This window comes from Pinus tabuliformis, chromosome 8, assembly GCF_031772625.1.
Source record: "Pinus tabuliformis cultivar Carrire ecotype Pingquan chromosome 8, CPIR1, whole genome shotgun sequence".
NCBI classification, from domain to species: Eukaryota; Viridiplantae; Streptophyta; class Pinopsida; order Pinales; family Pinaceae; genus Pinus; species Pinus tabuliformis.
Window position 1 is genome coordinate 383,355,861 of NC_142294.1, and position 14,268 is coordinate 383,370,128.

General features: G+C 36.3%; 1 pseudogene; it reads left to right on the forward strand.

Annotated features, from left to right (window-relative positions):
- The first annotated feature begins 95 nt into the window (after positions 1-95).
- LOC149235705 (uncharacterized) lies at positions 96-1,334 on the forward strand (annotated as a pseudogene).
- The last annotated feature ends 12,934 nt before the right edge of the window (positions 1,335-14,268 follow it).

A 14,268-nucleotide genomic window follows, 5' to 3' on the forward strand; every position in this document is an offset into this window, starting at 1 on the left:
AGACAGGGATTCTTTCATTTGTAGATTCTCACAGTGGCAAAGAACTTGAATCTTATAGGCTTTCCTATCCCATATCTCAAGTGAATCCTCTGCCAATGACAGATTCAACTGAGCAACGGCTACATCTTTTTGTTGATAACAATGCAAGGGCACACTTGTTTCCTAGAACCAATGAAGCACTGACTATGTTTCTTAAACAGATGTCAAATATTTACTTATATTTTGTTGATATAGAAAAAAGATCAATCCAAGGTTATGGTATCAACAATCAGGACATGTCAGATATGGTGTTTAAGGATTATTGCTTCAAAACTAGAGAACTGTGGTCTGTATTGTTTCCTTCTGAATTGGAGAAAATTGTTGCCACTGTCACAAAAATCTGAATGAGGTGTGGAATGTCTATAGTGTGCTCAACTATTTACAGGCTCTTGTTGAGAAGTCTGAGATCATCCAGATCCTAGAGGAAGAGAAAGAAGGTAATTTAACATTTACTGCAACTGATGGATATGACTACAATGGAGGAAGCAATGTTCTGAAGGTTCTGGGATACTTTAGTATTATTGGTCTACTTCGTGTACATTGCCTTCTTGGAGATTATTACAGTGGACTCAAGTGCTTGGCAGCTATAGATGTTAACCAGACAGGTGTCTACAATTCAGTGATTGGAAGCCATATCACAACTATTTATTATTATAGATTCGCCAACCTTATGTTGAGAAGGTATGTTGAGGCAATACGGGCCTTCAATCAAGTTCTGTTGTATATAATAAAGACCAAACAGTTCCATCAAAAGTCTCCACAGTTTGACCAAATTCTGAAGAAAAATGAACAGATGTATGCTCTATTGGCTATATGCCTCTCTATCTGTCCACAAATGAAGCTTGTTGAGGAAAATGTGAACAATCAGCTGAAAGGGAAGTATGGGGAGAAGATGGCAAGAATGCAGAGAAGTGATGAGGCTGTGTATGATGAATTTTTTTTCATATGCCTGTCCTAAATTTATTACTCCTTCAGTACCAAACTATGATGAAGCTCTTGTAAAAAATAACCAGAATGCATATAGGCATCAGTTGAAGCTGTTCTTATCAGAAGTTATGACATACAAGCATAAGACTCATGCAATTGATCATGATGGAGGAATTATATCAAATGCAGATGTTGATTTTTATATTGATGAGGATATCGTTCATATTGTTGAATCAAAGTCTTCAAAGCTATACACTGATAACTTTATGCATCACATTATCAAGTGTGAAGAGATTATTACTGATTTGGACAGAGTAAGCTTGAATAAGATGGTTGCTGTTTCTGCATTATGGAAATGCCAGCTGTAGTGAGGTCAAACATCCAAATTTTGTAATTAGAGAAGAGCAGTCTTAAGCCATGAACAGTGGCGATCATTTAGCTATGAAAGGAAGACTGTGCTTTTGAAATTACACAGCAGTTTCGTAGCGCGCTACGAAACTGCTGTAGCTGCATGTTACAATTCAGTTGATCAATTATGGTCGACAAATCAGCAAATCTTTTTGAAAGGTTTTTGTCATCACACAGGTACATGAAGCGATGGAGAGCACATCAAGGACGTGGCAGTCTGATCTATTTTGGGTAATTAAAGGATAAAGGCATGCTTTTTTGGATTCGAATATTTTGAGGCAAACCAAGGACCGACAAACAGAGGCAGTTTCCTATATTTCAGGGTATTGGAAAGGATGTGTCATTAAAGATCAAACATGAAGCGTTGAACATCCATCACAGCCACCGCCAGAAGGAGAGCAGATGTCAAAGAACGAGAACCATTGTAATTAAAGCCATCATGCATAACACGGTGTTAGAGTCCTACTTGATTTAGATCTCTTAAAACTCCAGTCAACAGTCAGTTGTATTTATTAGTTAGTTTCAAATGTTAGTAGGTGTCATCATAGGCAGAATCGAATTCCCCTCATGCTGGAGGAGGAATATCGATCAGTTAGAATAAGAGTTCTATATATAGCTGTAACAGCAATGTAATCAGGGTTGGATATTTTATAAAACAGAGTACTGTTTTGGCTTATGTAAAGACAGAATTCAGTAATATAAGTTGGCTGTTTTTCTTCTCAGGATTCATGAGGGATTTCCATGTTTAGAATGTGTGATTTATTCTTTCCTTAATGTCTTTTACAGTTGCATATATGTGTAATCACTCAGAATTCATTGATCATGCTCTGACTTCCTGTATGCATGTATGAACTGTGGTTTTATATGAGTTGTGTTCTGAACATCTAAATGCTAAATGCCCTGACTTCTATGTAAAGGCAGTCTCATTATTTACTGAAGTATGATTGACTCCATAGGCCCAATGGAAACTAGTTTAATGTTTGTCCAGCCTTCATATTTGTTAATGTTATTCCACAAGAGTTAGCCATCTTATTAATAGTCAAAATCAATAACCCTTTGAGAGAGCCCTCTTAGGCTAAGGAGGCTAAGCCTTAGTCAAAAGATTGGTTTGAAACAGTTACTTGAAGTCTTCCTGGTCTGCAGCCTTCCAGGGCCTGATTTTGAGATAACACATGGGATGGAAGTGGACTGTCAAAATTCCACTTCCCATTCACATATACCATAAAGACACGTGGGAATCTCAATTTCAACCACATTTTTACAAGATTTGTCCTGGAGTCATGCTCCCTATCCAGAAATGGCTTTATAACCGAGATGCCCCAAGGTTTTCCAAAGAAGCTAAGGTAGATATCCTCCCAGTGGCTAGATGGTTTGGGGAGGAAACATTTACGTATATCAAGGTATTTGGCAGCATTACCTCCCCCCATGTCCTCCCATACTATGTTCCGGACAAACTGATGGCTAGAGAGATAGCTTATCAAACAGCTAGTGAGGGGGGGATGAGCAAAACATTAAAGGAAGCAAGAAAGGCCATTTGGCCTACATTCCCTTTACAGTGTGGAGCATTTGCATTACATGACCTAAGGCATGCATTCAAAGAAGCAAAGATTGTGTTATCTCTGCAGTTAGCTAAATTCCCAGGAAGGAAATATGACCCATTTTGCACTGTCAAAGACTTTACCACCATGGTAAAAATAAAAGTATTCAGTAATGAAGAAGATGCATTTGATGACATCTTTTTACAGAAGAACACCTTCACAGAGGTGAAGCATATGGCATAATTACTTTTTGACTGCAAAGATCTTGAAACCTTTTACAAGTACAGAGAAAGGAGGCTAACAAAAGTCCCATTGGACCAATTATTGATTGAACCAATAAGGGATCCTACTCCCAGTGTAAGTCTAGAAGGAGATTCCAAAGAAAATTATAAAACTAATTCTAGAGCAGAATCCCAAGAGAAATCTACCAGGGATTCAGAGAAGTCATCACAAAATGGGAAAAGCAGAAGCACGGAGTCAGAAAAAGATACAACCCAATCTATAGAAAAGACAACTAAGCAAACTTCAGCTAGCAAACAGGCTGAAATCCATTCTGCCTCCGCCTAGCCAATAAAACCCCTAGTGATTGATTTAGAGGAAGAATGGGACAACTTTAATAAAAGGCTCAACACAGAGGAACAAACGCCAAAGTTGCAAACTCCACAACATAAAACAACTCAAGAAATTACAACAAAGGAGACTGTAAATACTCAAGAGGTAGAGCACATCCCTGTTACTCCCACCTTTGAAATTGTTTTGAGAATTGAGGATATTCCCCCTCTAGATGTGTTTTATAGCCCACAACACAAAGCAGTTGTTAAAAGACAAAGGAAGAAAAGGAAGTTGGATTCTACTGCTGTTACTACCCCTGATAATGAACCGATGGATGTTGTATAGAAATACTCACCCATCGACAAAGAAACAGAGGTGAAAATGTTGCTTAAGGAAAAAGAAGATAAATTTTTGTCGCTTGAACAACAATTGTAGCAAGCAAAATCTGATCAGCAAGCATAGACATAATTAGCTAAGCTTCAACAAGAGTTCGAGCAGATGCAAATAAAACATCAAGCTAACTTAGCAGAGAAGGAAGCACATATACAAGGAATAACTGATATACATAAGGATGATCCAAAAGTTGATTAGTTTATTACTGAAGCATTTGGCCTTAACTCCCAGTTGATGCACGAAAACGAACTATTATGCCAAAATATTTCGTAATGGAATTCTTATTGTGAAACAAGCGACAAATTGTCAAGTCAAGTCATTGAAATGAGACTTGAATATGATGAAATATTGGGAAAAGTCTCCGACTTCATCACTTGACAGTATTCAGAAGATGGGAGAAAGGCCGACCTACCTAAACTGGAAGAGTCACACAAAGAAATCTTATTTCCAAACTAGGATTCTTGGCTTAGAGAGGTAGAAAAGGCAACAATAGACGCGGTAGCAGCAATAAACAGTGTTATCTAAAATATTAATGAAAATTTACATAGCACCAACCTTGTGGCAGAGTCCATTCTGGGTATTCTTCCTAATGTAAAACAACGTGAACTACAATGGAAGCAGGAAACAGAAGAAAAAGTAGAAGCAATTAGGCAAACGACCAGGTTAAACTGGGAAGCATATTGGCGACATTTAGTGAAACCTCATAGCCAGTGGATGACCCTGCAATGCCTAACCACTTCTACATTGAAAATGGTGCTAGCACTGACCAACGCCATGTTCACGAGGCAGTTGAAAGCTGAAATCAGCCAACTGACACAGCTAAAGCCCATGACGGACATTTGCGATCTAAAAGATCAAATGTAGAACAGTTAGTCACCATGCTCATTTCTATTTTTGATTTATTTTTCATAATTTGAGGAAGTTCGTTTAAACCTCCTCAACTATTTTTGTAATAATTTATTTTTAGTTTTATAGTTTAGTATTTAAGCCCATCTCATGCATTTAGAGAGGGGTCCAGAAATTTTATCAGAAACAATCTTCAAAACATGCACTTCTGTGCCTTTGAGGAAGTTCTGGTGCAATTAATGGAACAAGATTTATTTTTACCTTATCTGACATCTTTTACTAAAATTGCACTTTTGTACTCTTAGATGGTGTTGGATGGATTGAAAGTAGATCAATATTGTTGAAGCACATGAGTAGGACGTATTATAAATGGTACTTTTATCTCATAATTCTCTTTTACTTATGTATTAAGCAATAATTTCTCTTCAAGTTGTTTATGTATGAAAGTTTGTATCTTGGTTAGCATTATTGCACTTCTATATGATGATGGCCTATATTTTATGCCAAATACAAGAATAATTTCCTATGTGATATATCTTTCACAACTGTTTCGGCTAACTTTTTATACGAAACGATTATTGTTAAACGATTTCATTTCCCATTGCAATTGAATGATATTTATTACCAATTGCTTTTGGACATTATTATAAATCACATACTTCAATTTATTTCCAGGCATAGTTATAATTAGATAGTGTTTAAATTAGGATAAATGCACGTGATTATCAGTTTAGATTAGATTACTTTTAGATTAAATATTACTCCAAAATATCACATATCACCCCATCATCACTATTATAAATTAAAATGGGAAGCTGGTCCCATTATCCCCAGTCAGAGCCACTACACCAAACAGAAAAGGAGATACCAACCAAGGTTCGGACTGGGCGGTTTTCCCCCATGTTGAAGCAACAATTTTCGAGGCTTCAATAGTACTTAATCATAATCATTTACCTTGTAATATTTTTTTAAAGTCCCCCGGCAAATGTGTGACCCTTTAGGGATAGAGAGGAAAGTGAAAACATCATATTCAAGGTTCAGCTGGGAACACCCCATCCCACAAGGATGGGCTGGAGATAAGACCTGGTTTTCCCCTGAGGGACCACTCTGGTACATGGCCTCCATGGTGTTTTCACTTTCCTCTCTATCCCTAAAGGGTCACACATTTGACAGATGTTTATGGTGTAGATCCTATATGGTGTATGATGATTGTTGATGACGATCATCGACTTATTGAGGTCTTTGGACTTGGTTATAAATTCCATGTATGTCTCTTGATGTAAAGGTCATGAAAAGACTTATGTCATAAATCATTGTAAAATTCAATCATGTATGGACTATTGTGGTCAAGTCATATAATCCCATCATTTTCGGCATGTGATGTAATGTGGAGCCAAATATGTAACCCCACTGTGTTGGGTGATCAATGTAAGCATGAGTCATTGGTGATAGGAAATGTCATTTCTGGTTGAGTCATAGAGTCATGTACTTATTTGTATATCTTCATAAAATTCAGCATGTGCTCAGGGGGAGCATGGTCAGTATTCAGTGTTCATACTCAATAGATCATATCTATAGCGTTGATGTCAACAAAGGGAGAGAAGACTTCATTCAACATTGGTTAGCCATTTTCCATTGATGACAAAGAAGGAGGAGAGAAGCTTGGTTTTTGGAGAATTCTTGGTGACTTGGGAGAGAAACTTGGTATATCTACAGATACTTTTACAGGTATCTACAAGTGGTGGTGATAAAACACCAAAGTGGTTGCCATCAAGTCCAAAGGGGGAGATTTTTGTCATTATGACATGTAGGTTTTAACCCCATATAGAAATTACCTACATACGAATTCTAAAAGCATCAAATAAACAATGGCAAGAGCATAAAACATAAAATAGATATACACAGAGATTTTCCCCCAGATCCCAAAATCGAGACTACCATATTGATTTTTCATTATGTTCCTTTCAATATAACAATACATATATATACATGTCGAAGTGTCCATAAACCCCAATGCATTAAACCTGGATTAGAACATAACCATAGTTCCCTTGATCGAGTCTACAAAATACTATGGACAAAAAACCATCATGCCCAAAACCATGTGCAAAATCCATGCACAAAATCATAGGTAGGTCTGCCCACCTAATATAGGTTCCAAAAAGTTACTCGGGGCGCTACCCTGAACCTCATATAGGGGGGCTGCCACCCCCCGGCAGCACTCGATGCAATGTACAGGGGGGTCTTGTGTCCCCCTTGTGACCCCCCTACGCGTGGGGTAGTCGTGGAAAGAATATAACACAACCCAACATTCTCCCACTTGTTGTTTTCTTTCCACGGGAGAGCTTACTCATTAATCCAGCCCTGTAATGCCCATTGTTTCTCTACGCCAAGAGAAATTCTCAGTGCTTACAACCTTTTTCAATGCATCTGCAATATTCTTCAAAGTTTCCACCTTCACCAACAAAACCTTTTTGTCCTCAACCATATCCCTCACAAAGTGATACTGAACATCAATGTGCTTTGTCTTTGAATGATAAGTAGGGTTTTTTGCCAAGAAAATTGCACTTCGGCTGTCAGAATATATCCTTATAGCTTGTTGTACTAACCCCATGCTTGAACACAATCTCTTCAACCAAACTGCTTCCTTGCTTGCATGAGTGGTTGCGATGTATTCTGCCTCTATAGTTGAAAGTGCCACTACAGATTGTCTCTTAGTCATGCAACTGACTGCACCTCAAAATAGGTTAAACACATACCCACTTGTAGATATTCTTTGATCCAGATCTCCAGCCCAGTCTGCATCAACAAAGCCACAAATGTCCAAAAATCTATCCAATCCTGGTCTTCCTTGGTATTACAAACCATATTCACTAGTGCCACGCAAATACCTGAAAACCCGCTTCATTGTTGTCCAATGCTCCTTCCCTATTTTTGACATAAACCTTCTCAATACTCCTGCTGCATGTGCAATGTCTGATCTAAAACAGACCATTACATACGTCAGGCTACCAACTACACTTGCATATGGAACATGAGACATGTCCTCTTCTTCTTCTTGTGTCTTAGGACATTGTTCAACAAATAACTTTACACCTACAGGAATAGGAACCTTCACTGGTTTACTATCCTGCATATTAAACCTCTACAGTATTGTCTCGACATACTCCCACTAGTTTAACTAGATCTTTCTCTTTGCCCAATATCGTTTAATTTCCATGCCCAAAATATAGTTTGCAGCACCAAGATCTTTCATGTCGAATTTGGAGGACAATTGGGTCTTCAAATCCTGGATAGATTCTTTGTCATTTCCAACCAACAACATATCATCCACATACAAGAACAGATAAATAACACGATCACCAAATAATTTAAAATACACACAATGATCTTCTTTTCTTTTGGTGAGGCCAAGTCCCTATATAAATGTATCAAATTTTTGATACCACATCCTTGGTGACTGTTTTAACACATATAGAGACTTTTTTAACTTACATACAAGTTCTTTCTTACCCTTCACCACAAAACCTTTAGGTTGCTTCATGTAGATCTCTTCTTCTAGATCCCCATGAAGAAATGTTGTCTTTACATCCATTTGCTCTACCTCAAAATCAAAAGCAACAACAACAGATAAAATAAATCTAATAGAAGCCACCTTGGCAATAGGAGAAAAAATATAACCAAAATCAATTTTTTTTATTTTATTTGTTTATTTATTTTTTTATTTCTGGGACTGTCCTCATACAAAAAAGGAATCACCATTCTGGCCTTCCATATTTTTCCATCTCATCTCCTCTGACAGCAAGGATGAGACTATTTCATCAAACTACAAGGCAGTTGCATTGATACATATTGCAACAACCAGACTATCCCACGAATATGGTAAAGAAAACAACAAACTGATGCACTTATCTTCATATGAAATTTTAATATAAATAGATAATAACTGGCTTACCACAGTATTAAATGCATTCATATGTTATGTCATCGAATCTCCATCTTTCATCCTCAGGTTATACAACATTTTTCGTAAGAACAATTTATTCACTAGAGACTTAGATTGGTACAAATTCCCTAACTTGTCCCACACCATGGTATTCTAAATACCAAGGGTCTTTACCAAGGCATGGGCCCATAGTAATGAGCATGACAACATATATTTGATCCCGTCAAAGAATACCATTGGCATAACTAAGGGATTGACCCATGGTATTGGCTAATAATTAACCTATATAGGAAGATGGAGATCAAAGTGTTTTTAGGATGTGCATGATATGGTTTATTAATGAATTGTTTGATTTGAAATAAGTATGCACCTGCGATTATGATGATGGATCAGACCTTATAGATCTGAAATGACTACACATTGAATAATCTTCTTATGGGTTGATAATTTTGTGATGATGATGTCATGATGTGTGTGCCGATATTTGGATTTGATTGATGTTCTGTTGTGCAGCGAAGGTATGATTCAATACTTACAGTGTTGTATTCATGTTTTCTTCAAAAAGATCATTTACATACACAATTTTCTTATGGGTAGTCGCGTATCAATTTTGCAGTATGGACAGATCTATATGTGAGTATTATTCTTGAAAGGTGCGTACATACATGAAAGTATGTTATAAGGGTCGCGTACATATTCTAGGGTTTTGTAGTATGAGATAATGATTATGGATGATTTGTTCTGTTATGTTTGTTGATGTCTGTCAATGGTGTCTCTTTCATGATAATCTGTGTGTGACAGTTCTAGTTGAGTTGAGTGGTTTATGGAGTGAAATGTTGACTAAAGATGATGTTTCTATGTGATGATCTATATGTGGTTCAAAAATCTATGAAGAGTTAAATATATATTTAAGTGATTATTTCATTAGTACAATGATTCAGATTCAGGGTTCATTATTTTGAGATCTGTACGCGAGACTTCTTAAGGGAAAGCACGTATATACGTGGATATTCTTTTGAACATTAGTGTATATATTCTGACATTTTTGTTGATCAAAGTTTATAGTGGAAACAATTGGTTTCAGAGATGGGTAACGATGTATGGCTTGGTATATTGTTAAGTGGTTGTGCATTGAAGTTTCTGATATGTTTTGGTTTAGTTTGATCTAGTTGCACTGGTTGCATTGGTTGATTGAAATTCAGTGATTGATTCAGCTAGCATCTGATTATGTATTTGGCTCAGTAATATTTTTCAGAGTGTTATTGGGTGATTGATTCCTTGGTATGTAGATGAATATTCAGTCTTCAGTGTATTAAGATATGTATATAGGTATTCTTTAGGAAAATTGTGCACATACGTAGGTATGACTTGCAACAATCATGTATACATTCTAACATATGATTGATCAGTGTTCGCAATGGCAGGATCTAGTTTCAGTGATGAAAAGTATGTGTTCTAGTATTTTGATGAATGGGTATATGGTGGTATAATTTGGTTTGGTTATTTAAGAATAAGTTAGTTCAATGGTTTATTTGGCGATTCAGTTTGCTAAGTGATTAAGTGATTTGATATTGTTTTTGGTTTCAGTATTGTTATTTGGAATTGGTATTAAATTATGGTAGTGGGTCCAGTCCAAAAATTTGATGAAAAGTGGCCTATAGGTTTGATGTTTTGCTTTAGATGGATCTAGTATGAAACATTATGAAATGTGGTTCAAGAAAGTGCTAAGGGTTGGAGCCTTCAGTAAGGGATTTGAAGCTTCCTTCCACTGATAGCTAGTAAATAAGATTAGGGGGTAGGAGCTCCCTTCTGGAGTGGAACTAGTAAATGAGATCAGGGGGTTGGAGCTCCCTTCCAGTGGGTGTTGGAAGAGAAGGTTGTAGCCTTATCCAAGTGGGTGCCTGCATGCCGGTATGAGTCTAAGCCAATACAAGATTGTCATAAATTTTTCATTATAATAAAAGATGAAGACGACAACAACATTGGTTTTCTCCCACATTGGGTTCCCATCTAAAACTATTGGTGTTCATGTGTGTTGATGTGTTACTTATGTGTGATGGTTTATTTCGTTCTTACTGCACATGGTTATTTTTTAATTAATTCCTAATGAAATATCAATACATTGGTTCAATTTAAACAGATGATGAATTAATAGAGAAATTAGTTAACTAGATATACACTAGTTGTCTTCATAACAATCACGTACAGATGCAGGTTTACTTCATTATAGTCACGTACAAAAACCTGAATAAGAAAAGAAATTTAAGAAAAAAAATATTGATTCACCCCCCTCCCTCCCCTCTCAGTTTTTTTCCCAACAAGAAGTTACAATGACTATTGTATTTATTCAAAATAAAATTCCTCATAGAATCCTTAGTAATATGACACCTAAAGAAGAGTTCACAGGAAGGAAGCCTTGCGTTGACCATCTCTGAACCTTTGGATGTCCCACCTATATCCATCTTCCAAAGGAAAAATGAAAGAAATTGGTTTCTACAAGCATTAAAGGGATATTTATTGGCTACAATATTTTTTCAAAGGAATATATATTCTACATCAAAGAAGGAAGACACATTGAAGTAATCAAGGACATTATATCTGACTAAAATTGTGCCTACAAAAGATCTAAAGATATTCCTATTCATTCTAATGATGAAGAAATACCTCTATACGAAGAAGAAGAGCACCATGACAATCCTACAACAAATCAAGAAGAAGAAGAATAAGGACCAAGTGACCCTATTCAGCGTATGATCATACCTAGCACAAGGAAAAGGCCAAATTGGTTAAAAGATACTCTTGAAGATGTTGAAGGACATGGAGTTGCGAAAGGAACCTTTAGAGAAAGTAAAAGACCAAAAATATATTATGTATGTGTTGCATACATGACAAAGCTAATAGAAGTTGAAACAACTAGATTTGAGTAAGCTTCTCATCAAGAAGTCTATGCAGGAAGAATATTAATCCATCATGAACAATGGGGTTTGGGAAATTCTTCCTAGACCTAGTGACAAATCAATTTCCACTTCCAAATGGATCTACAAGATCAAACATGATCGAAGCATAGATAAGTACAAAGCCAAAGTCATTGCTAAGGGTTTCTCTCGAAAGGAAGGCATAGATTGTAAAGAAAATTTTTCACTTACCACAAGATATACTACTATAAGATCTTTGGTTTCGTTGGTTGTAACAATGGGATGGAATATCCATCAAATGAATGTGAAAACAACATTTTTGAATGGTACCATAGATGAAGAAGTATATATTGAACAACCTGAAGTATTTGAAATAAATGGAAAAGATACTCATATGTGTAGACTCAAGAAGACCCTATATGGTTTGAAGAAAGCTCCTAGGGCATGGTATGCAGGAATGGATACATACCTTCCAAGAATTAGGTTCGTCAAATGTTCTGTTCATCCAAATCTCTATATCAAGGTTGTGGATAATGAGCCAATCATTATTCTATTATATGTGGATGATCTATTTATTACAGGTGTAGAGCGAACAATAGAACAATGCAAGCAGATGCTAGTAGCTAATTTTTAGATGAAGGACCTTAGTAATAATGCATTATTACCTAGGATTGTAAGTATGGAAGAAACCTGGGGAAATATATTTGGGCAAGGATAGTATATAATCAATTTGTTGCAGAAATTAGGTATGATGGATTCCAAGCCCATGAATACTCCCATGATCATGAAGCTCGTGAAGTTAAGAAGATCTGACTCAAGTCTCATAGATCCTACCTCCTATAAAACTTTGGTGGGTTCTCTAATGTATCTGGTAAATACTAGACTAGATATATGTTTTTCTATGAACACTCTTAGTCAATTACAGTTGGAGCATCGTCATGATCATGGGATAGATGTCAAGAATATATTGAGATATCTACGAGGTACTATTCATCACTACCTAAAGTATGATAGCAAGGAAGTCAAACTGGCAGGTTTTACAGATTCTAATTAGGGTGGTAGTTACACCGATGGAAGAAGCGCTACTGGTGGGTGTTTTAGTTTAGGGTCTATGATGATTTCACGGATGAGTAGAAAACAATATCTTATTTCTTTAAGTAGTTTTGAAGCTGAGTATGTGGCTACAAGTGAAGTGGGAAAGGAGGTTGTATGGTTAAGGAAGCTTCTGTTAGATTTGTTCGAAAAACCTCTAAGTCCTACAGTGATAAATTTCGATAATCAAAGAAACATTAAGATGTCTAAAGATCATGTGTTCCATGCAAGGACAAAGCATATAAAAAATAAGTACCACTATATTAGAATTTTGGTACAAGATGGGATTGTGAAGCTACAATATGTTCCGACTAATGAACAGGTAGTTGATATGTTGACAAAGTCTCTTCCTAATAAGAAGTTTGAGTATTTGAGAAGCATGCTTGGTTTTGTTGATATTACTAATTTCGTTAACGAAATATGTGTGGAAGATACTTGAGGAGTGTAGAAAATCTTGTAGATTCACAAGCTCATGCAAGATACTAAAGCACAAGATAAGAATCTACTTCTACTTTCAACTAGCGGAAGCCAATAGATCGATGAAAAAAATATGAACAAGAAGAAGATAAATCAATGGCACATAACACAAGATGTATCTGGGGAAACCCTTAGTTGAAAACCCCCTACTATATGTATTCCATTAAATCAGAAATATGAGTGAAGATATAAATCTTGTTCTCACTAGAACAATTCCACACAAGTATGATCAACTCTCTACCTCACAAGCCCACTATTAGGCAACACTTAGCCAATTTCCACTGCCTACCAAGCCCTTATTTCTTTGCACCATTTCAGGTCAAAGAATCTGGATGAATATAATATGCTCTACTCAACCTTGAGCTAAACCTACACAAGTATTTCATATCCTCTACCTGATGAATTCCTTTGGCTAATACTTAGCCAAATTCCTAGCCTTCAAGATTTTGATTACTTGAACAATCCCTGAGAGAATTAACTCATATTTAAAGGGAAATCCTCACTCCATAACTGCACAATCCAAACATAGGTCCTCAACTGATTTCATGCACCATCTGTACAACTCGTAAAATTATACAACTGAGAGTACATCGTCCCTGGACTCTAGTCTCAACTGGGTCTTCCTCTGAACTGACATGCATAAGTTTCTCATGAGTGAATCTTTAGTTAGCTATAGTAGCATTGAGGATGCACTAGTGCACCAACTCACTACTAGACCTCTACAACAGTTAGAACTAGTTTAACTGTCTATAACTCAGTCAAACTAAGTTATCTAATTACAACTCCAATAAACTAAATTTGGACCCCTAAAACTTAAGGATCACACTTACATTAATCTCGATAGTCTTCCAACTCAGATTTCCTAAGCTAAATAAGTCAGCTTAACTTAGTTAACTATTACAAGTTGCTATGAGAAAATAATTACAATTTAATTCAAAAGACAAATTAAAATGGAATTTCTAGATGTTATCTTTAACATTTATTGTTTCTATTATCAACTCTCCCTCCCAAAAAGAAAAGAATTCAACTCTATTCCCATCCCAAACCTTTAGAATGTTTTGCATGCAACACTTCTCTCTAGTGTTGTTGCTAAAACAACTCTTGAAACCAGAAAAAACATCCAACATGAATCAAT